This window comes from Nannospalax galili, unplaced genomic scaffold (assembly GCF_000622305.1).
Source record: "Nannospalax galili isolate Female #2095 unplaced genomic scaffold, S.galili_v1.0 scaffold664, whole genome shotgun sequence".
Taxonomy (NCBI): Eukaryota; Metazoa; Chordata; class Mammalia; order Rodentia; family Spalacidae; genus Nannospalax; species Nannospalax galili.
The window spans coordinates 3,640,884-3,663,046 of NW_008354274.1; the positions used below are offsets into that span (position 1 = coordinate 3,640,884).

Consider the following 22,163-nt stretch of genomic DNA (forward strand, 5'->3'; position numbering starts at 1 on the left):
TTTGGATCCTGGGCACAGGCCTGCGGGGTTCGAGCAGCCCTTTGTTTTAAGACGTCTGGCTTCCAGGTTGTCTTTCTAGCTGCCCTGGGAAAGGAGGCCAGGGTTGAGATTCTGTCTGAGCTCAGCTGTCCTGTCATCAGACCATCCCACGCTGGCTCTGGAATTGCCACCTTCTGATCACAGCATTGCCTTCCATTCTGTCACTTGACAGTGTGTCTTGGTTTTCTTATCACTAAATCACAGAGCCTTTTCCTCTTCAGCCTATCTGTAGAACTTCAACTCTCGGAGGCCAGCCCAGCAGGCTGTGTGCTTCATCCTGTCCTCTGGCCTCATTAGCTGCTGGCAAGGGTCCTTCCTGCTCCTGGGCTGCTCTGCTCAGACGAAACACCTCCGTGACTTCATTCTTATGAGAGTGATCAGAGGCCCCTCATGCTCAGTTGGACCAAACCTGTTGGTCACTCTCTTGCTAGTGTGCTCATGTGCCTGCTACCTGCCACATGGTACTTAGTATCAGTCAGGCTGTTGGAGCTGCCGCTCTGGCTGGAGTGGTGCAGGCCACTGTGGCCAGACTGAAATGCCTGGTGGCTTTCTGAGCCCTTCAGACCTGTTTCCCCACTCAAGTGCTTTGTGGACAGTGTGCCTGGAATGAAGGCAAGCTAGTCCTTGGGTGGTTGTGTGCCTATGCCCAACCTGCCTAGGGTCAGGCAGGAGGGAGGAATGGATACTGTAGTGTTCTGTGTCCTCATTGGGGAAGCTGAGGAGACCTTTCCCAGGCACCACACTGCCCCAGGTCCCTCTCCTTGGATGTAAGGAGTAAGGAACTTCTCCCAGCTGTGCCTAAGTGGCCCAGCAGGAGCTTGTCCTTAGGAGGCGCCTCCTGGGTGACCGGCCTCTCTGGAGGCAGAGGACACTGCCCTTGTGCACTGTTCCCTTGTCTCCCCGGGTTGTGGGCTTCGCTTCGGGCTGGCTTTTCCTCTCATGCTTAGCATCATACGTGCTCTGCCCTGGGCTGCTGCAGCTGTTTGGTGCCTTTGGTAGCCTCCCCGTCGCTTGCTTCCTTGTGTACCACAGGAGTCCGTTCTGGACCCCATGTGAGTTGTGTTCCATTCCCATGGTTATACTTGTCCCTGCGGGATGCAGATCAGCAGCTCTAAATGTGGCCCCTCATCACAATAACCTGTGGTTTGAGGGTTTAGATCTTTGCTAGAGTTTGCTTTTAGTCTGTGTGAAGCCCAGGGTTCAGTCCCCAGCTAATTCTCCTTGGGAAAAAAAAAACCCAAACCAAACCAAAACAACAACAAAAAACAACCTAGCCAGGTGTGGTCACACACAGAATTTGGAGAAAATTGAGATTCCCTGATAGGATGAAAAATTTGGCTCTCCCCCTCCTTTTTTTTTTTTTGTTTGTTGTTGTTGTTGTGAAAGAGGCTCTGCCTCCTGAGTGCTGGGATTCAAGGCGTGTGCAGTTACACCTGGCCCTGGCTTTCTCTCTCTCTCTCTCTCTCTCTCTCTCTCTCTCTCTCTCTCCTGTCTTTGGTTTTTTTTCTTTATTATCTTTATTTTATGTGTATGTGTGTATTGCCTGCATGTAGGTGAGTTACGGACAGTTATTAGCTGCCATGTGGGTGCTGGGATATGAGCCCAGGTCTTCTGCAAGAACAACCAGTATTTTTATCTACTGAGCCATCTCTCCAGCCCTTTCTTGTCTTTTTGAGACAGGATCTCCCTGTATCTTCAGCTGGCCTGGAACTTGCTATGTAGACCAAACTGGCCTCGAACTCACAGAGGTCTGCCTGCGCTGGAATTAAAGGCACGTGTAACCATGCTCAGCTGGCTTTCTTTTTTTAAAAAAAATTCTTTTTATACTTTGTTTAGTGTGTGTGTGCGTGCGTGCGTCTGTCTGTGTGTGTGTGTGTGTGTGTCCATGTGCAAGTGCATGTGAAAGTCAGAGGCAACTTAAGGAGTTGATTCTTTCCCCCACTTGACTCCTGGGGATTGAACTCAGGTCGTCAGGCTTGGCAGCAAGTGCCTTTACCCGCTAAGCCATGTTGTCCACCTTCTTTCCCTTTCTTGTGGTCAAGTTTTGGGCAGCTGTTGGAACTTTCTTTGTAGGGCAGGTGAGTGACTCTGAAGCCTGTGTGTAATGAGATTGGTTGTGGTACTGGGCATGTAGAAGAAATGTAAGGGTAGGGAAAAGTTGGGTTTCAGTGCTGGGTCTGTGTCCCTACAGGAAGAATTATACATTTGCCTGTTCACTCATTCTTATATGCATGTATGCACACATGTACACATACATGACTGTACCTTTTCAAGGACCCACCCCCTACTGGTGCCTGGGCAACTGAAAAGATCAGCTAGCTCTTACTGACCAAGCCCCGAGAAGCAGTACTCCTGCATGTAAGCCTGTACCATCATCTTGGGGCCTGTAGGACTTGGGCTCTGGGCTCTGTGCGATCTGGGTGCAGCTACCACTAGGTGGCACTGCCCCCCTGATGATCCAACTTTCTTCAGGGATCCTTAGGGACACCCTTTGCAGCCTGACCTAGGACCCACTGCCCCCCCCCCCCCCCCCCCCCCCGAGGGAATGAACTTATTAGCATCATTGCTGACCAATGTGAGAGGGGCCTAGTCCTGGTGGCTGCCTGCTCATGGGCAGGCAGATTGTTGCTTAGGCCTGTCCTCTGCCTCCCCTACCTGTAAGTGGCCTGTCTCAGAGTCTGCTGTGCCCTGCAGTCCGAGTGCTGCATGTGTTTGGAGCAGGTCTTCTGAGGATGGAGCCCTGGCTGCCCTGGGATGCTCAGCCAACTGTATCCATTACTTTCCTCATTGCTGTGACAAAATGCCTGACAAAACAATGTAAAGATGGTATGGCTTATTTTGTTTCCAGTTTGAGTGTACAGTCCATCATGGGAAGGTATGGGGGCAAGAGCGTGAGGCAGCTGCTCACATGGCATCCACAGTCAGGAAGCAGAGAGAGATGGATGCTGCTGCTCAGCTCGCTGTCTCCTTTTTATTCAGTCCAGGACCCCAGCCCATGGGATGGTGTCACCTACACTTTTTTTTAAATTTATTTTTTATGTGTATGAGTGTATTGCCTGCATGCCTGTAAGGGCACCTGTGTCATGTGTCTGTGGAGGTCAGAAAAAGACCTAGGATCCCTTGGAACTGGAGTTACAGATGATTGTTAGCCACCATGTGGGTACTGGGAGTTGATCCTGGGTCCTCTGTAAGAGCAGTCAGTGCTCTTAACCACTGAGCCCTCTTTCCAACCCTGGTGGCTCCTGCATTTAGGGTTGGTGGGGCACCTTAGTTAAATATCCCTGTAAACACCCTCATGGACATGCCCAGCCATGTTTCTCTTGGTTGATATTACATCCAGTCAAGTTGACCCTGAAGATTAACCTCACACCTATTTTAAAACTTTATTTCTAATTTTATGTGTATGAGTGTTATGTCTACATGTGTGTTAAGTTTACTTGTGTCATTCAGTAGCTGTGGAGGTCAGACAAGAACATCAGATTCCCTGGAACTAGAGTTTTAGATGGTTGTTAGCCACTATGTGGGTGCTTGGATTTGAACCTGGGTCTCCTGCAAGAGCAGCCAGTGCTCTTAACTGCTGAGCCATCTCTCCAGCCCTGAGGACCTGAGTTCTAATACCCAGCACACGTGCACATATTCCCCTCCCTCCTCCCCTGAAGAAGAACAGAGACTGGGCATGGTAGTACATGCCTTTAATCCCAGCACTTGGGAAGCAGAGGCAGAAGCAGAGAGATCTCTGTGAATTCAAGGATAGCCTGGTCTACAGTAGCGAGTTCAGGCCAGCTGGGGCTATAGGGAGACCGTATCACAAACAAACAAACAAAGCAAACAAAGCCGGTGAGATGGCACAGTGGTTAAGAGCACTGGCTGTTCTTGCAAAGGGCCTGAGTTTGGTTCCCAGCACCCACATGGCAACTAACAGCCATCCATAGCTCTAGTTCTAGGGGCTCTGATGCACTCTTCTGGCCTTCATGGGCGTTTCATGGCACAGGTGCACTTGCGTACATGCAAAACACTCATACACATTAAAAAACAAAAACAAAAAACTCCAAAAGAATAGGTTGTGCTATTTGGAGATGACATAATCATGTAGGAATTCCTGAAGTATCATTGAAACTCTGTTTGGATTCAGTAGGGTCAACAGGGTCCTGAGATTCAGTGACAGGGCACCAGAGTAGCCGGTTTTTCTGAGTACTGGTGGTGAACTATTGGAAGGACATGGTGCGGCTAGAGCATTAGAGCTGCGAAATACTTAGGGATAAATTTAACACAATATGTCTAAGATCTGTGCTCTGCAAACATGAGATGCAGCTGACTGTAATTACGGATGACCTAATAATGCCGGGACGTGGCGAGAGACTGGGGAGGAGAAAATAGACCCTTCCCTCTGTGCTTACAGCCGCCTGCTCAGCTCTCACCCTTATACCAGATGTGGTTGGGTTTTTTTTTTTTTTTTTTTTTTTTTTGCACAGCAAGCAGTTCTCCAGTGGACGCCAGCTGGGCGTCCTACAATCCAGCTCAGACATTGTCAGCTGGAGTTGGCTTTGGGATCTCACAGGTTGAGGGCTCAGAGCCAAAAGATTGGCCCACTTCAGATGCCTGTTCCCAGTCCTAGGTTTTCTGTCACCTACTTCCAACAGACTGTCTCAGAAAAACTCTCAGAACTTCTTGGCTTGTTTTGCTGGAGGGGTAAATGCTCAGAATGCAGACAACACATATAGGGTCCATATAGCCCAGGGTGGCCTCAGTCTCTCCATGTAGCTGAAGGTGAGCTTGAACTCCTCATTTTCCTGCATCTACCTCCCAAGTGCTGGGATGACAGGTGTGAACCACCTGTCCTAGTTAATGCAGTGCTAGGGATGCAACCCAGGACTTTGTGTGCACTAGACAAGCACTCTATATACTGAGCCACAGCCACAGCCCCCTGTTCTCTGTTATGTTCAAGGGTGGACAGTACTTAGGTTCCCTCAGTCCTTTCCAGGCCTTGGTGGGTACGTTTCCTGTCTGTCTTCTAGAACTGTGTGCACACACACCCCTGTGTACTCTTCCTCTTCAAGTGTGCTCACCCTAGCTCTGTAACTTTGTTTCTTAAACTTTTTTTTTAAGGACAAAGTCTCAGTAAGTTACCCAGGTGGGCTTCAAACTTGTTAGCTATCACAGGCTGGCCTTGAACTTGTGATCCTCCTGTCTTGGCCTCAGGTTTGCTAAGATAACAGGCCTGACCCCAAGGACTCAAATTTGCTTGGCAAACACTCTACCACTGAGCCAACACCAGGCTGTCAGTTGAATTTTTTAAATTTATTCTTTTGTAACAGGGTCTCATGTAGCTCAAGCTAGCTTTGAGGGGTTGACTTATGTAGCCAAGAGTCTCATGTAGCCCAAGCTAGTCTTGAGGGGTTGACTTATGTAGCCAAGGATGACCTTGAACTTGGGATTCTCCTGCCTCTACCTCCTGAGTGCTGGGACTATAGATATTTGCCATGGTGTCTACTTTATACAGTGCTGAGGATGAAACCCAGGGCTTTGTGCATGCTAGGTAAGGCCTCTACCAACTGAGCCACATCCTTAGTCCCACCAGTTAATTTTTGGCAGTATACCTATATCAGTAGAGACTCTACTGTTGGACTATATGAGGTGCTCCCCATTTCTGTACAGTTTGGATGGACCAGTTTCCTTTATCCTTCCTGTTGAGGGACAGTTAACTTGCCCCCCCCCAAACAAAACAAAACAAAATAGTCATGGTTGGATAAAATCCTAAAGGCAGAATTCTTTAGTTCTAAAGAAAGTGTGCATTCAGAATTGATAGCGGGCGCCAAATTGTCCTTCAGGAACGCCATTATTTCCGCACATTTCAATCAGGGTATGCAAGCTCATCACTTAATTGGGTAAGTGTGCTTTCGAAAGTTCTAGCAGAGATCCAGAGTGAGTCACAACAGGGAGTGGAGAGTGTCTTCAGTGGTCTGGTTTTTTAAACACTGTACTTAGCAATTCAAATGGAGGTGAGAGCCTTATTAAATGGACTCTGAGTAAGTGGTGGGCCTTCTGTACTCAGGCCTGTGTTTTGTAGAGGGAATAGTTTGCTGCTGGCCAAGATGCCTCTGCTGCTTGGCTCCTGACTCTGTCTTTTGTGCCTGAGCCTGGCCTTGCTTCAGACCCCACTGAGTGGTCATTATACCTATCAGCATGTGTGGGGGCCAAATGGGCATCGGGGAGTGGTGTAGGTGATAGGAAGGCGGGGAGCTGCCCTTGTCAAACTGCTGACCAGTTGCCTGGAGTCAGAGTTAGGAGCCAGTGAGTGCTGACCTGGACGCTTTCCTTAAAGCCCATGGCCAGATGACATGTCCTGGGTACCAGCCTCCCTGACGTGCCAGGCCAATTAGGGGGACAATGAGGAGAGTGAGTGCTTGGGTTTCTTCCAGGGCAGTAGCTAATTGGCTCACCAGACCACACACTTCTGCCAACCTGCTTTCTCTGCTTGAGGTTTGTAATGACCTGGGTGTCCTGTTGATGGGTACTCAGAGCTCTGCTGTGCTTGGAAGTGGTGCACTGTCAGGTGTGTTGATGAGGTGATGTGGGTCTAGAGGTGGAGGACGGAGAAGTGTTTGACATCTCGGTGTCTGCAGCATGTGGCCCTTTCTTAACCTTCATTTGCTGTATTCTCTACATAGCCTAGAGAGGGATGTACCCTGCATGCTTGTGTTTGTGGTGGTCAGGCCCTGGGAGCATTCCCACTGGAGGTCTTAAATGCCTTAAATATTGGCTTATTTGCAACAGAGTCCCCCTGTTGCTTTCTGCCTGGAGCTTGTAAAGATTTTGTATTGGCCATCTAAGGGTGGGGTTGGTCTCCAGAGCCTGCTTAGTGGTCTACAACAGACATGAAATAAATCCTGAGAGAGTACATGGGGGGCTCTATTCTCGTTGGTCAGGATTGATACAGGGCTGGACCCTCTGGGCTTGCGTAGAGACATGACAAGGCCCTTGGGGTGTTGTGTTAATGGATACTTGTGCCTTCCAGTGGGAAGCAGGAAGCGGGGTACAGAGCCTTCCTGACCCTTGGGGCTTGGAGAGGCAGCCCCTCTGCTTCTCTGCCCCATGTAGAGTTCCAGGTGGGTGTGGGTGTCTCATAGTACTGATAGCCTCCCCCTTGGGGTGGATGGTCTCAGTCCTCGGGGGCATGGTCTGTGGGTTGGGGCAGGCAGGCAAGGCTAGGGCCATCCCCACCATCTGTAATGTGCCAGAGCAGGTCATGTGGCAGTGGGGCATAGAGCAGAAAGGATAAATGCTTTCTAGAACAGACTCCACACATGCCTAGACAGCTGGGTGCGCGGCAGGGCACCCTGGCATGGAAGCTCTCAGCACTTCTTGTTCTGCCCTTGGCTCTCGCAGCGGTGTTGAGGGCTTTCTTCTGAGCTCTGTAGCTAGGGCTCGTCTCCATTGCCTCCTTTGAAATAGATTTGACAGAATCTGAAGCCTAAGCTCGAAAGCATTTAGCTTTGAGGGCATTGAAGGCTGGATGCATTTCTGGAGACCATGTCATGTGACAGGTGGCTGTGGCAGCATCCATGTTTGTATGTGTGTCCATGTGTGTGGGTGGGTGCATGTGCATATGAGTGTGGCAGTCAGAGGTTGATGTCTGGTATCTCCCTCAGTTACTCTCCCCTTTCCTATCATTTTTATTATGTTATTCTTTGAGAATTTCATGCATGCATACGATGTCTTTTGATTGAGCCCCTGCTCTTCCCCTCCATCTCCTCTTTGTGCCTGTCCACTTTTCCCTCTTAACTTCACATGCTCTCATTTAAAAAAAACAAATTATTATTTTTATTTTATGTGTACAGGTGTATTGCCTGGATGTATGCAAGTGCACCTGTGTTGTGCAATGCCTGTGGAGGTCAGAAGAGGGTGTTGGATCCCTGGAACTGGAGTCACAGATGGTTGTTAGAGGCCTATGTGGGTGCTGGGAATGGAACCCAGGTCCTCTGCAAGAGCAGCCAGTTGTCTTAACCACTGAGCCATTTCTTCAGGCCCATGCTCTTATTTTTCTGGAGCCACTGAGTCCACTTAGTGTTGCCTGTATGTACATGGGTGTTGGACCATCTACTGGAGCATGGGTAGCCTCTCAGGCCATATCCCTGAGGAAAACTGACTCTCCAACAGCCATCAGTTGCCAGTAGCTCCTCAGCTAGGGTGGGACTTCATGAGACCTCCCCATCCATGCTGGGAGTTTGGTTTGCTCAATTTTGTGTAGGTCTTGTGTACGCAGTCCCACCTGCTGTGAGTTCATTTGTGTGTGTCAATACTGTTTTACTGTATTCACCTGCTGTCTCTTACGAACTTTCCACCCCCTCCTCCACAGTTATTCCTGAGCCTTATAGGAAGGCTGTGGTACAAGTGTCCCATTTAGGGCTGAGCACCCCACAGTCTCTTATTCTTTGCATGTTGACCAGTTGTGGGTCTCTGTGTGATCAACAATTGCTTCACAAAGAAGTTTCTCTGATGAGGGTTGAGAGATGTACTAATCTATGGGTATAAAAGATAAGTGGTCATTATACCTATCAGCATGTGTGGGGGCCAAATGGGCATCGGGGAGTGGTGTAGGTGATAGGAAGGTGGGCAGCTGCCCTTGTCAAACTGCTGACCAGTTGCCTGGAGTCAGAGTTGGGAGTCAACTTGGGGATAGTTTAGTACTATGTCCCTTTAGCAGAATGATAGTAGTAGGTTCTCCTAGGGTCTCTGACCTACCTAGCTGTGGGTTCTTGGCCTAGTTAACAGCACCAGCATGGGCTTCATCTTGTGAAGTGGGTCTTACATCCAAGCAGAAAGTGGTTGGTTACTCTCATATCATCTGTGCCACCATTTCACCAGTAGGCATATCCTGTCAGGCCAGTCATTACTGTAGCTCTCAGGGTTTGCAGCTGGGTAAGATTGATGATTACTTTTCTCTCTCAGTAGCATGCTTAGAACCTTCTAGCACTATGAAAGCTAGGCAGTATGGATGAAGCTTCCAGGTCTGTACCAGCTTGATTTACCATGTCCAATGACTTGAGTCTGTGTCTTCCATAGTTTTTGAGACAGGATGACCACATCCAGGATCAGTTATCCTGGAGCTCACTGATCTGGTTAGACTGACTGGCCAATGAGCTCCAGGGATCCTCCCGTCTCCACCTCACCAGAGCTGGGATTCTAGGCCTACACTGCTGTACCCCTGGATATATGCAGGCAACCACTTAGTGTTGCCTGTTTGTAAACTTTTCATGTGGCTGTTGGGGATCATGCTTGTACTGCAAGCACTTCACTGACTGAACCTTCTTCTCAGCCCCTGCAGTTGGTCCTGTCACCTGCTGTCCCTTCCGTAGAAGCCAGGAACCCCAGGGTGCCTAGGCCTTTCTACTCCCAGGCATAGTGAGAGAGCCCTGGGACCCTAGGGGGTTGAGTAGCTCACACAGAGGAACTGAGGGGAAGTTTTGCCAGGAGGGGTGAAGCCCACTGAGCTGGAGTAAGGATTGGAGGCCTCTTTTGGGACTGCCTGTGCCCACCTGGCTGTCCTGATGATTTCCCAGCAACCACCATGTCTTGATGGGCTTGTGTCCTGCAGAGTCTGGGGAACAACTTAGAAGTATTTGGGCTTTGAGTCGGTGAGTCATCACCTGGGATCATGTATCTGTGAGTGCCTTGTCCATCATATGTATCAGATTTTTTTATACTGGCCTGCCCAGAATGACCTTCCTGCTTGTCAGCCCAGCCTCAGTTTTAGATTTGTTAACTGTTGAGCATCTTGGAACTGTCATCAGTACATAGATCCCACTCTTTGAGAGTTCCTGTACCCCTTTTATACCACTTACCTGCCAAGAATCATTCTAGTCTTTCTGAAGACCTACTAGAGGGGTGTCTGGGGCCTGGGCAGCAGACTCCTGCCCACTCAGAGACTCTGGTGGAGATTTAGCACAGCAGAGCCTTGAAGCTGAGCTCTTTTTGCAGAACTGCAGCCAGGACAAGGTTCTATTAGAAGTAGAGCAAAATTATTTAAATGGTAGGAGGCTGCCATGATCAGCTGTTCTCCACCCTCATCTTTGTGGTGGTTTGGGTCTTATCTCAGTGCCTGACCTCAGTGCTTAGCTACCACCCTTGGGGGGGTGGGGTTGAGCGGACTGCTAAGGTCTTTATTCGCAGCTGCCCCACATAGACCCAGCCATTCTGCTGTGTTGCTGGTGTCTTAGTGAGGTATTTGGGCCTGGGCTTCCCATGGTAGCATGGGCTTCGAGACCATGGCCCAGATTCCTCAGCGCTACCCTGGGCAGGCTGGCTGCCAGCTATAGGACTTGAGAGTCTGGTCTTTTACCCCAGCATCACACTAGGATGCACTTAGGTGAATGGTGGACTGGCTAGGAGGAGGGTGGGGCTCTTCACACTGAGAGCCTGGCTTTCAGGCTGGCCTCAACAGCAACAGCTCAGCCTTGTTGCCCATGTGTCTGCCTCACGTGACCCTGGTGTGTGTTCCCAGGGCCTACTAGCGAGGTGTTGCCTGGGTAGTGGGAGGTAGAAGATGAAGCACCTATTCAGCAGAAAGATTCTGATATGATTACACTCTCTCAGTGTGTCTGGCACATGTGTGCCATGTGTTGGATATAGAGTGGCGGGCCCTAGGCTGCAGGCATCTCTCTATGTCTGCAGAACACCCAGTGTGGCGGGGACCACAGTGGCAGTTGTCAGCATGTTCTGGGAATCTGGTCTTGCATAAGTGTGGCATTTGCAGAAGTCATGACAGGTAGTACTTGTTGAAACTCAGGTTGAGTGGTATACCAATGGAACATGACAAACATTACACATGCAGCTCCTTCATCCAAGTTCAAGAGTTCCAAAAACCCAGGGCCACACCTCTAGCATGTGCCTGGAAGTTTCATCCAGATCTGTCTGATCATTATGTTTTTCCCTGTGGAATCCCATCTCTGAACTTTGCAAAAACTGTTTTTATTTTGTTGTTTATTTTGTCCCTGTTTTTTGAAAATTATTTTTAATTACATTTTTGTGTGTGTGTGCCATGTGACTATATGCCACAGTGTGGCTTCTGGGTATTGAACTGCAAATGCCTTTACCTACTGAGCCATCTTACCAGTGCTGGCTTTGGTTTTTGAGACAGGGTCTCATGTAGCCAGGGTGGTCTGGAACTTGTTACGTAGCCAATGATGACTTTGAACTCCTGATCCTCCTGTCTCTACCTCCCCAGTGTTGGGATTAAAGGTGTCTACCGTTAGGCCTGGTTTCTGTAGTGCTGGGAATAGAACTCAGGGCTTCATGCATGGTAGGCAGGCACTCTACCCACTGAACCTTGTCCCCAGAAGGAAAACTGTTTTGACACAGTGAGGAATCTCAGGACAGGTGGGGTTGTAGATGTGTAAACTCACCAGGCTGATGTTTCACAGGCCAAGGTGTGCTGGGACTGGGAGGGACCCTGGAGGCTTGTGGAGAGAAGGAGACCTAGCCTCTGCCCTCAGTTTGTGGATCCTGGCTTCTTGTGGCACATGCATCCTGGTGTCTGGAGCTTTGGAATGTCCATTCTGTAGTCTGTCATTAGCGAGAAGCAGAAGTCTAATAGAAGCCAGGTGACTTGTGTTTATGGCATAAGTTCTATAGTAGCCTCATTGGGTAGGGGACAGACCTGCTGTGTTTGCTGGATTTGATTTGGTGGAAATGGAGGACAGGCTATCTGTGTTCTGGAAACAGGTGTCTTTTGAGAGAATCTGGACTCTACTTTTTTGAAGACCCTTCTTGTTCTGAGGGGTCCTCACCTCCCTGTGGGACAGACTCTTCAGCGTTCCTGTGCTATAATGACTAGTCTAGCCTGTTCCTCAGTAGCAGTTCCTGTTCTTCCTCACCTGTCTGTGGCTCTGTAGCCTCTGCCTCAAGCTGTGGGACCAGAGGCTCTGGGACAGGCCAGTGGTCCAAGGTCAGCCAATGAGTCTGCACCTTGCTGGGCTGCTTGGCTGATCTATATATAGCACAGTGAGCTCTGCCCTTGGTAACCTCCATCCATCTGATGCCACCTGGTGCCAGGCATCAGGTCCTGCATCTGTGTGGGCTGTTCAGCCTGATGCTGGCACGTTCTGCCTTTGCCAGGGGCCACCCATTTGGAGCACAGTGCAGTGCATGTGTGGCAGGAAGCCCACCAGTTGGAAGCATGTCTTGCAGATCTATGGTACCTTGGCACAGGCTGCTGGAAGGCCAGCTCAGCCCACCACCTTTGCCCTGCCTCCCAGCCAGGTCTGGACTTACTCCTGGCATGGAGGCTGCCAGGTAGAGCACGGGCAGTCAGAGCATGGGCAACCGTCACTCAGAAGAGGAAGTGTTTAACTTCTGAGGCAGCAACACAGTACCGTTCCTCCGTGGAGGCGGCAGAGGTAGAGGTAGATTAGCAATTCTTTATTACATGCAGTGCAAACTCCTCTTCAGTTCCATGGAACCCCCCCGCCCAGTTCATTTCCCAGTGCACTGCTGCTCATCTGCTTTTGCAATGATAGGAACCGCTTACTTCAGACACACAGTTCTCCGGATTCCCCCTCGCTCCCCCGCTTCCTCCTGTTTCTCTGGTTATAGTTTATTGAGCTTTTGTCTCAGGAGCATCTTGCTGGTTATTGGGATTGCAGTTACAGGATGCATGTACCAGTCGCCTCTCAGGGTAGACAAGTTGTAGCACATTGGTGTTCGTTCCCTTTAAATCATAGCTTAGTTATTTATTTTTATTGGCTTAAGAGAACGTTGGCTTTGAGGCGTGTCACTGGGCACTGTTACCAACCTTGTTTTTACTTAGGCAGTTTTAGTGTTTACTGTAGCCTGTCTGCAGTGTCAGGACCTGCCAGCAGGGATCACCCTGTAGTTACCTGCAAGTTATGAGGTGAGATAGTTTGGACAGATTTGATACAGAAAACTCTTATTGTCTTTCTTCATCCATCTTGTAGACTGTGTATTTTCTTTACATTTCTGTAACAAAGCAGCAGGTGCTCATGATGGGGTGGGATGGAGTTCAGGCCCACTGACCAGTTTTTTCTATACAGAACCAGGTAGTAAAATTATAAGGCAGTGTGGATCACAGGTCATAGTTGTCGAAAACTGCAATACAGACAAGCCACCTGGACAGTGTGAGTAAATTCATCCAATTCTGCCCAGTACAGCTTTATTTTTTGATGGAGAGCATAACTCATCGGTAGAATGCCTCCCCAGAATCCCCCAGAATTCCCCAGTGAGGGCCTGGGGGCCATGGCTCTATGGAAAAGTACTTGCCTAGAATCCCCCAGTAAGGGGCTGGGAACCTTGGCTCAGTGGTAGAGCGCCTGTCTAGCATGTGCAAGGCTCTGGGTTTCATCCCCAGTTCCATAAACACAGAACAACTTTAGTCTGAAAATATGGAGCCTCGAACTCACCCTTCTCAGCAACTTACTCCCCTGTGGCTTTCTGACCCTGGGATCCTGAGAGTTTGTTTTTCCCCTTTCCTGACCTAGGAGAATCTGCCAGCAGCCTGTGCCCTTATCTGAGAGTGGTGGTATTGGGAGTACATGTAGTATGGACAGGTTGGTGTCCTCAACCTGCAGACAGCACCTGTCCTCTCTGTAATCTTGACCTTGGGCAGTGGTGTCTTAGAAAGCAACCTTCAGTTAACTGAGTGAAGAGAAACTCTTCTGTGGAGACTTCTGAAGGGGAAAAGACCTGTTTGTTAGCTTCAGGATTAAGAAACATGGGCACAGGGCCCAGTGCCATAGTGTGGGCTGAGGGAACTGAGAGTGGGAGGAGCTGCTCACTGCATGCTGGGAACGTCCTCAGGTGGAGGCCATTCTCCAGCAGGCTGGGCTCTGGGAGCTGGCTGCATGGAACCCATCGCATTCCTGTATGTTGGGTCCCAGAGTATGCAAGGGGCCCTGCAGGTTTGGGTGCATAGTCAGGCCTGGGTGACCTGCCCAGGCTCTCCTGGCAAGAGTGTGAGCTGTTCTCTTCCTACTCTTTCTCCCTGGGCTTCTACAGCTTTTTGGCTGGGCTTGGGGTTAGGACTACTGGTCTCTTCTGCCCTGGGAAGGGCTGTGTGCCCACTCTCCCCAGCGCATGGCAAGCCCCACATCTGTGGGTACAGTAAGATCTGCTTTCGTTTCCGTCAGCAACATGAACCCTTGTTTACGGCCTTTTCCATTTACTGACAACCCTTGCCAAATTAATTTTATTTAATTATCTCCCAGGGCTAAGCTTGAATACATTTTGTGTTAAATTCACAGTTTTTTTCCTTTTCTAACCGAAATGAACTTAATATTCTTGTTAAAATCTGATTAAAACTAAAATTGAGTTTTTTGAAGTCTGATTATCCCATGAAATGGAATTTTTAAACCTAATTATGGGTGGATTTGCATACACTTTTCAGCACCATTGAAAAGAAAGTGGAGCGAAATTTATTAATGACAGCCTTTCTTGTGTTCCCTTGGGGTATGACGTTGGTGTAGGAGCCTGGGGGGCGGTAGGGAGGATTTCTCCTCACCCCTCCTTGGGAAAAGACTTTTTTAAAACTTCATTCCTCAGAGACCTAGTTACCAGGAGGCTGAGCTTAAACTTCCTTTCTCGACAGCCCAGATACCAGCAGGCAGAGCTTTGTCTTGTTTGTACTTCTCCCTGCTTCCGTGACTGGACCGTTTCCTTTTTCACTGTGTGTTTAGCGCTTGTCTTTATGTAGTTGCAAAGGGGTACCAGATGCAGCCCCTTTTGGGGTTCCCCTCCTTTGCACAGTACAGATTTGCCATCAGCAAGCTGCCTCCACCTGATCCTGGCCTGTGTTTGATACTCAGTGCAGACTGCTCCCGTTCTTTCCGCAGCGTGCAGTGGACGTGGGATTTCCTAGGGTGGATTTCCACGAAGACTTCTTTACAGTGGAGCCTCACAGCCTGCTCCAGTTTCCTAATGGAGGGTGAGGGGAACAAAGCCTAGGGCACGGTATGCAAGCAGTCTACCACTGAGCTCCATCTCCAGCCCTTACTGATGTTTGAAATGTGGTAGAAGCTCTCCAAACCTGTTCCTTCCCTTTAAAGCTTGTCTTCCCATTGTTAGATGTTTGGTCACTGTGACAGAACACCTGATGTCAGTAACCTGCAGCAGGACCGATATGTATTCGTTCTTGGTTTCCCAGGCTTCGGTCCATCATGCTGGGAGTGCATGGAGGTCAGGAAGCAGAGAGAGAGGATGACCACACTCTTCCCCTACCCTTGTTATCTTGTCTGTGCCTGCAGCCCCACATGCAGGGGTCAGGCCTTCCTCCTTAGTTAATCTTCTCAAAGTGCTCTCACAGATGCACCCAGAGTTGGGAATAACTAATCTAGGTGCTCTTTAGTTCAGTTGTGGGATGAGTGACATGGATCAGCAGGTAAAGACACTTGACAGGAAAACCTGTGGACCTGAGTTCGATCCCCAGAACCATATGAAGGTGGAAGGAGAGAACTGATTCCACAAGGTTGTCTTCTGAATCTCTGCATGGTTGCTATGGCATACACCCCTCTTCAGATCATGCCCTCGTGTGAGTGCACTACACACACACACACACACACACACACACACACACACACACACACCCCCCCCCCCCCAACACAAAAAAAAAAATAATAATAATATAACAAAATTAACTCTCAAGCTTACTTTAGGGATTTTGTGTTTTTGTAAGATTTTAGAATCCATTTTTCATTTTTTTTCTACTTTGTGTATGTGGGATACATGTACAGGTACACGTGTGTGTGTGTGTGTGTGTGGAGGCTAGAGGTCAGCCTTGGGTATTGTTCTTCAGGGGCCGTCCACCTTGTTGAGACCTGGTATAGCTAGGGCCCGAGGTTCATTGATTCTGCCAGACTGGTGGCTAGGGAGCCCCAGGGGTCTGCTGGTCTCTGGGATCCTGGCACTGGGGTTACACTGTGCCCATGAAAAATGTGGATGCTGAGGACTGAACTCAGTTCCTCATATTTGTTGGGCAGTCTTTAAGCAGGAGGGTTAGGAGGAAGAGAGGCATTCAGAAAGAGAAGTTCACCATCTCATTATCACACTATCCATCCCTATAGGCTTTTAATTTTATTAGCACTCTACTGCCCCCCCCCCACACTTTTGGTCTTTTTGAGACAGGGTCTCCCTGTAGCCCGAGCTGTCCTAGAACTCATTATGTAGACCAGGTTGGCCTTGAACTCACAGAGATCCGCCTTTCTCTGCCCCCTTTGGCGGCCGGCGTGGTAGTGCACGCCTTTAATCTCAGCACTCAGGAGGCAGAGGCAGGCAGTGAATTTGAGTCCAGCTTGGTCTGCATAGCAAGTTCCAGGCTAGCTGGGGCTTCAGGGAGACCCTGTCTCAAAAATACCGCCCCCCAATTTTGTTTTATTTATATTTATGTGTATATATTTTGGGGCGGGTGTATATCACACAGGCCAGAACTGTGTGTCAGATCCTGTAGCTGGAGTTACAGGCAGTTGTGAGCTGCCTGATGTGGGTTTTGGGACCCAAACTCTGGTCCTCTGCAAGAGCAGCAAGGACTTTTAATAACTGAGCCATCTCTCTAGCGCTATGACCCCCATTATTTTGAAACAAGGTTTCATATATCCCATACTGGTTTCAAACTTTCAGACTTGCTGTAGAGCCAAGAATGATCTTGAACTTCTAATCCTCCTGCCTTTAGCGCTGAGATTTCAGGTGTGTCCCACCAGGCTTGGTTTAGTGCAGTGCTGGATATGGAACCCAGAGCTTTGTGTCTGCTAGGCCAGCACTCTACTGACTGAGCCATATCCTCAGTCCAGAGTTCTGCCCATGCAACCACAAGTAAGTAAATTGTTTAGTTTTTTGACAGTACTGGAGGTTGGGCCTAGGTCCTCATGCAAAGCAAGCGCTCTGCCACTGAGCTACAGCCCCGAATCTTGCCCTTGTCAGGTCTACTAACTCACTGTGAGGACATGGAGCATTTTTCTTTCCTGTTGGCGTCAGTGACATCGTGTGTTGTCTATACTTCTTTTGTGGTGGCTAATGCTGTAGCCAGGTCACATGTGAAGATATGACAAGATCCCACTTTCAGCTTTTTTTGGCTCCATGCCAAGGTCATATGGCCATTCTATTTTGAATAATTTTAGGGACCACTAAGTGGGATTTGGGTCCTCTGGAATGCTGTGTGGCTCCAAAAGCCCCTTGAAGTGTGGGGCAGGAAGTTGTTTGGGATGTGAATATAGTACTCAGATATTGGTAGAAGTGTACTGTGAGCTGCTTGTAGCACCCTCCCTGATTTATTGCATTGGAACACACATCCCTTTTCTGCCAATGTACTGGGGTTAAAGATTATTTCTCCTTTAAAGAAACCTACTTTAGGATTCTGGGTTCAAGTGACCTACTTCAAAGGAGGCCTCTGTGTCATCAGAGGCTGTTTCTTGCTTTGACACTGTATTCAGTGTGGCCTCCAGAGGGATGTGAATGAGAATTTTAAAACAGTTATTTGTGGGGTGGAGAGATGGCTCAGTGCTTAAGAGAGCTTGATGCTCGTCCTGAGCACTTGTTTGGTTCCCAACATCCATGTTGAGTGGCTCACACCACCTGTAACTCCAGCTCCAGATGATCCAATGCCCTCTTTTGGCGTAAGAGCACCCACACACGTGGTATGCTTATATACCTCTCCCACACACACATACACACACTGACACACACACACATATATACAATTATATGTGTGTGTCAGTTGTATGTGTGTTAGTCTTTACCTTACACCTTTGAAGACGGGTCTTCTGTTGTTAGCTGCTGTGCTGTGTAGTCCAGGCTTGCTGGGCCAAGAGCTCCCTAGTGGATTCCTCTGTCTTTGCCTCCTATCTTACAGTAGGAGTGCCAGAATTATAGACAATGCCTCTGTCCAGCACTTATGTGGATCTTGGGGATTGGACCTCAGATCACTGGGATTGCATGCTTTGGATTGTACCCATTGAACCATTTCCCAGCCCCAAATTCCTCTTTATTCATTAAAAATTTTTTGATTTATTTATTTTATGTGTATAAGCTGTATGCCTGCATGTATGTAATTGGACCCCTGTTACACATTGCCTGCAGAGGACAGAAGAAGGTGTCAGATCCCCTGAAACTGGAGTTACAGATGGTTGTTAGCTGCCATGTGGGTGCTGGAAATCAAACCACAGTGTTCTGCAAGAGCAGTCAGTGCTCTTTACCACTGAGCCGTCTCTCTAGCCCCTCCTCTTTATTTTTTTATGACATCTATTTATTTATTTGCTTATTTATTTTATGTGCTCGTGCACATGCGCCAGAGTGTGTGTGTGGAGGTCAGCTTTCTCCCTCTACCTAGAACATAGGTCCTAGGAATTAAGCTCAGCCCATAACGCCTAAGAGCAAGCATCTTTGTCTACTGAGCCATCTCGCCAACCCCTCCTGGCTCTTTCTTAAATGTAACATATGTATGTGTGTATTTATGTATTATTCATTCGTTAATTCATTTGAGATGGGTTCTCACTGTATTACCCAGGCTGGCCTGGGACTCTTGGGCCCCAGTGACCCTTGGCTTTAATCTGTCCAGTAACTGGGCACACAAGCTGCTGCCACAGTCACAGCTCCCTTGCGTTTTGAATGAGGTAGTAATGACATATGACAGGATGAACGGCTGTGGCTCCTCAGTACATGACAGAAGGGTGCTAAAGACATGTCACCTGCATTCCTGGTCCCCAGGCAGGCAGGTCACAAGATGTTCCCTCATGTTCCTCCCTGTTCCTGCCAGCCTGTCTGTCCGTCTGTCTGTGCCCTCCACCCCTGAGACAGGGCTGTTCTTGTTTCTGTTTCTACAGATTAGTTGCCTGTGTTCTAGAATTGTAAGCCAGGGAGCCGCCGATGTGTCTGCTGTTGAAGGCTGTCATCTTTTCCTCGAGCGAGACTGTGTGGAGCCCAGGCTCTGCTCCGTGCACCCTAGGATGAGACCTGGAGATGTCTGTGTAACTGACCTTGTAACTTCCCCTTCCTCTGGTCCCTAGCTTTGCTCAGCATGATACCTTTCAGCATGTTGCCGGGAGGGGGTGGGCAGCGCATAGAGGGTGTTCCTTTTTGTTGTTGGGTGGCAGTCCATGGCAGGAATGTGCTGGTGCTTCCTTCCTCCATAGCTGGGTCTTGTGTGTAGCATACGTTTCTTCTGTGTTGGCACCTATAATTCAAATCCCTGCTCATTGAGTCAGTGTGTTCAAACCCATGAGAATGTTTAGGTGGGTTTCCAGTGAGGTCACGTGGTCTGATGTGCCTCTTACAATGTGTGGGATCTGTTTGCACCCTGTAAGTTTGTCTGGACTTTAAAAAAATATTTTATTATTTTTATATGTATGAGTGTATTGCCTACATGTATGTACATGTACTTGTGTCGTGCAGTGCTCCAGAGGTCAGAAGAGGGCTTCGGATTCCCCTGGAATTGGAGTTCAGGGCAGTTCATAGCTGCCATGTGGGTGCTGGGAATCGAACCTGGGTCCTCTGCAAGAGCAGTCAGTGCTCTTAATCGCTGAGCCATCTCTCCAGCTCCATAGATTTTATTTTTTAACAGTTATTTAATTCCAGTACGTGTGAAGTGCTCTCTGCTTTGGATTTGAGTCCACATGGCTCAGTGACTAATTCCTTGGTGTCTGTTGAGCTCTTTCCTGTCTGAGTGAGTTTGTGTGTGTTCTTTTGGAAGTGTCTGTTCTTTGTATTTTACAACCTATTTTATTGAGTTGTTTTCTTTTTATTATTGATTTTTCTTTTGGTTTTCATTTTATTTTATAGTTCTTTTTTTAAAGATGGGATCTCACAAAAACTCAAAAGAAAAAAAAAAAAAAAAAAGGCTCTCACTATGTTACCTTGGCTGGCCCGGAACTCATTATGTAGACTATGCTGGCTTTGAACTCAGAGGTCTACCTGCTTCTGCCATCACGCCCACCTTTCTGTATGATGTGTGTGTGTGTGTGTGTGTGCGTGTATGTGCATGTGTTTGAGACAGGGTCATTACCACAGAGGACACCAGGCTCACTGGTCTGTGAAGTTCTGCACATTCTCCTGTATCTACCTCACATCTTCCCATAGGGTGCTGGGATTATAGAGGACTGCATTAAAGTTTTTTTATATGTAAGTGTACCCGTGTCACGCACTCCCTGTGGAGGTCAGAAGAAGTTGTCAGATTCCTCTGAAACTGGAGTTAGGAAGGGTTGTTAACTGCAAGAGCAGCCAGTGCTCTTAACTGCGGAGCCATCGCTCTAGTCCTCTTTTTCTTTTTTAATGACTGAGCCATCTCCCCAGCTCAGGGAGGAGTTCTCATCCAAGATAATCGGATAGCTCTGCTTCCCTGTAAAGGAAGGCCACCTCAGCAGGGTTTCTGAATTTTGGGAACTCAGTGATGGTCAGATGCCATTAGAAAAAATCTCATTTCATTTTTATGAAAATTTGGCTCACTAAATTGTTGTAGGTTAAAAAGCTTAAGATGATGCATAATTATTATTACTTTTTTTTTTTTTCGGTCTTTTTGAGACAGGGTTTCCCTGTAGCTCCAGCTGTCCTGGAACTCACTATGTAGACCAGGCTGGCCTTGAATTTACAGAGATCCGCCTGCCTCTGCCTCCCGAGTGCTGGGATTAAAGGCGTGCGCCACCACGCCCGGCTGATGCGTAATTATTTCCTCGTGTTGAGAAAATAGGGCATAAAACTACCAGCCACAGATGACCTCAGCCAAGGTTCTGTGTAGTTGTTCTTCACTTGTTACATCTTGGGGTAATAGCCTATGAAAACACTAAAAAGACTGAAAAGAAGCTGGAAGTCCTGATTCAACTTGCCTAAATTGGTATGTCTTGAAACTATCTATTGGATATCATATGGCAGACTCTTGCCCAGGGTCTATGGTTCAAGGTCTGCAGCATTCTTCCTGTGAGCCTCTGAGTCTGGCCTTCTATGGGGAAGATGGGGACTGATATTCTGGGAGGTGGCCTCTGGTCCTACTGATCCTCCCATTTGGCTCTTCAGAATGAAGCTTGACCTTCCAGACGTGACAGAATTTTGGGCTGTGGTAATTCACCACAGTCATCCTTGGCAATAATCTTGTCTAATTTTCTAATTGCTTTCTTATTTATGTTTTCAATGTCACAACTAAAGCTGTGCTGGATAGCTTTAGTTGTCAACTTGACACACCTACGTTGAGGGGCCGCACTTTGGTACATTGCCTCCATTGGACTAGCCTGTGGGGCATCTTCTTGATTGTTGAGTGATGTGGGATGGTCCAGCCCACTGTGGGTGGTAGACCCCTTGGGCAGGTGGTCCTGTATTGTATAAGAAAGCAGTGATACAGGGAGACCCTGTCTCAAAAACACCGAAACAAACAAACAAACAAACAAACAAACAAACAAACAAACAAAAAAAAACAGATTGAGCAGGGGCCAGGGGAGCAAGCCAGTAAGCACCATTCCTCCATGGCCTGTGCTCCAGCTCCTGCCTCCAGTTGCCTGAGTTTGGGCTCCTGGATGAACTGCGACCCAGGATATATAAGCTGAATAAACCTTTTCCTCCCCAAGTTGGTATTGGTTGGAGTATTTTGTCACAGCAATGGAGAAACAAGCTATAATACAGCCCATTCGCGTATCACTGTGTTACTCTTGTAAGGCTGCATCAGTGTCTCACATCTGAGCACAGAATATGAGCCATTCCTAGACTGCCATGAACTTTGGTTGAAGTGTACAATTTCTGAGACATGTATTTAGAATATTCTGCCTCTGCAGATGCAGCCTTGCGAGCATTAGGATTTCTTATGGTCTCACCACTCTTGCCCCACAGACTACCAAGTAGTCGTGTCATTTTCGTTTTTTTGAGACAGGGTCTCCCTGTAGCCTCAGCTGGCCTGGAACTTACTATGTAGACTAAGCTAGCTTTGAACTCACAGTGATCTGCCTGCCTCTGCCTCCCAAGCGCTGGGATTAAGGCATGCACCCCCAGGCAGATCATGTTATTTTTTAAAAAATATTTTATTGTTTTATGTGTATGAGTGTTTTGCCTGCATATAAGTGCACCATGTTGTGCAATACCCACATAGACCAAAAGAGGGCATCAGATCCCCTGCAACAGGATTAATGGACAGTTATTACCTGCCATGT

The 22,163-nt window shown here is 48.3% G+C and overlaps 1 protein-coding gene across 4 annotated transcripts in view; it reads left to right on the plus strand.

The window, feature by feature from the left end:
- The window catches only part of Mad1l1 (mitotic arrest deficient 1 like 1), a 368,748-nt gene that overhangs the window by 28,274 nt on the left and 318,311 nt on the right, over positions 1 to 22,163 (plus strand). The window lies entirely within an intron of this gene.